At 47.6% G+C, this 2614-nt stretch overlaps 1 pseudogene; it reads left to right on the top strand.

The window, feature by feature from the left end:
- Nucleotides 1-2295: 2295 nt before the first annotated feature.
- Nucleotides 2296-2414, top strand: LOC126185580 (5S ribosomal RNA; annotated as a pseudogene).
- The last annotated feature ends 200 nt before the right edge of the window (nt 2415-2614 follow it).

The following is a 2614-nucleotide window of genomic DNA, read 5'->3' on the forward strand; positions in this document are numbered from 1 at the left end:
TCAATACCTTAAGCTGTCGCCAGGCGTTGATATACGTCAACGGGGACAGTTGAAAATGTGGGCCCAAACCGGGACTCGACCCCAGGATCTCCTGCTTACATGGCAGACGCTCTATCCATCTGAGCCACCGAAGAAACAGAGCAGAGAGCGACTGCAGACATGTCCGAAAGAACAGATACCATCTCCGTATAGTTAAGGCTAACCGGCCATTGACCTCCTTCTTCTGTGCGGATGCACACGCATTGCCCGAACTCTTACGGGACTCGGTAAGATTGTCTGCTGCGAGTAATGAGTGTAGTGGGCAGGGGCACTACGAATGTAGTGTGTGGACATTAAGATGGGAATGTGGGTCTCATGGGGAGCGTGCAAGGGATAAATCCCTGCAGTCACACTATCCTCTGTGCCTTATCCGATGGATAAAGAGTCTGCCATGTAAGCAGGTCATCATGGGTTCGAGTCCCGGCAGGGGCACACATTTTCAACTGTCCCCGTGCATGTATATCAACGCCTGTCGACAGCTTAAGTTATTGATTTAATAACCATTTCATTCTGGAGAGCTTCATGGTCACCGATGGTATCAGTTCTTTCGGACATGTCCGTTGTGTTGTTCTCTTCATCATCTACATCTACATCTACATTTATACTCCGCAAGCCACCCAACGGTGTGTGGCGGAGGGCACTTTACGTGCCATTGTCATTACCTCCCTTTCCTGTTCCAGTCGCGTATGGTTCGCGGGAAGAACGATTGTCTGAAAGCCTCCGTGCGCGCTCTAATCTCTCTAATTTTACATTCGTGATCTCCTCGGGAGGTATAAGTAGGGGGAAGCAATATATTCGATACCTCATCCAGAAACGCACCCTCTCGAAACCTGGCGAGCAAGCTACACCGCGATGCAGAGCGCCTCTCTTGCAGAGTCTGCCACTTGAGTTTGTTAAACATCTCCGTAACGCTATCACGGTTACCAAATAACCCTGTGACGAAACGCGCCGCTCTTCTTTGGATCTTCTCTATCTCCTCCGTCAACCCGATCTGGTACGGATCCCACACTGATGCGCAATACTCAAGTATAGGTCGAACGAGTGTTTTGTAAGCCACCTCCTTTGTTGACGGACTACATTTTCTAAGGACTCTCCCAATGAATCTCAACCTGGTGCCCGCCCTACCAACAACTCACTTTATATGATCATTCCACTTCAAATCGTTCCGCACGCATACTCCCAGATATTTTACAGAAGTAACTGCTACCAGTGTTTGTTCTGCTATCATATAATCATACAATAAAGGATCCTTCTTTCTATGTATTCGCAATACATTACATTTGTCTATGTTAAGGGTCAGTTGCCACTCGCTGCACCAAGTGCCTATCCGCTGCAGATCTTCCTGCATTTCGCTACAATTTTCTAATGCTGCAACTTCTCTGTATATTACAGCATCATCCGCGAAAAGCCGCATGGAACTTCCGACACTATCTACTAGGTCATTTATATATATTGTGAAAAGCAATGGTCCCATAACACTCCCCTGTGGCACGCCAGAAGTTACTTTAACGTCTGTAGACGTCTCTCCATTGATAACAACATGCTGTGTTCTGTTTGCTAAAAACTCTTCAATCCAGCCACACAGCTGGTCTGATATTCCGTAGGCTCTTACTTTGTTTATCAGGCGACAGTGCGGAACTGTATCGAACGCCTTCCGGAAGTCAAGGAAAATAGCATCTACCTGGGAGCCTGTATCTAATATTTTCTGGGTCTCATGAACAAATAAAGCGAGTTGGGTCTCACAGGATCGCTGTTTCCGGAATCCATGTTGATTCCTACATAGTAGATTCTGGGTTTCCAAAAACGACCTGATACTTGAGCAAAAAACATGTTCTAAAATTCTACAACAGATCGACGTCAGAGATATAGGCCTATAGATTTGCGCATCTGCTCGACGACCCTTCTTGAAGACTGGGACTACCTGTGCTCTTTTCCAATCACTTGGAACCTTCCGTTCCTCTAGAGACTTGCGGTACACGGCTGTTAGAAGGGGGGCATCATCATCTCAACCCCATCGACACGCAAGTCGCCGAAGAACACGTACCATCCCCATACACTTTTATTGTATATTATGACAAACTATCGGCTGCTGCGTCATTTATCCCCCCTTAAAATACAGCTCACCGATTTATTATACCTACGAAGTATTTATCTCATTTAATTCGCCAAATAGAAAGCTATTCTGGAAAAGAGAGGAGAGTTTTGTTCCGTTTGAAGCAACAAAGCTGATTTTTTATCGCTGTGATTAATAAAGTTGCCAACGGCCTTGCCACAGTGGTAGCGTCGGTTCCCGTCAGATCACCGACGTTAAGCACTGTCGGGCTTGGCTAGGACTTGGATGTGTGACCGACCGGGTCTGCCGAGGGCTGTTGGCAAGCGGGGTACACTCAGGCGTTATGAGGTCAATTGAGGAGCTACTGATTGAGAGGTAGCGGCTCCGGTCATGAAAACCGACAACGGCTGAGAGAGCTGTGTGCTGACCACATGCCCCTCCGTATCCGCATCCAGTGACGCCTGCTGATGAGGATGACACGGTGGTCGATCGGTACCGTTGAGCCTACAAGGCCTGTTCAGA

Source organism: Schistocerca cancellata, chromosome 4 (genome assembly GCF_023864275.1).
Source record: "Schistocerca cancellata isolate TAMUIC-IGC-003103 chromosome 4, iqSchCanc2.1, whole genome shotgun sequence".
In the NCBI taxonomy this organism is placed as follows: Eukaryota; Metazoa; Arthropoda; class Insecta; order Orthoptera; family Acrididae; genus Schistocerca; species Schistocerca cancellata.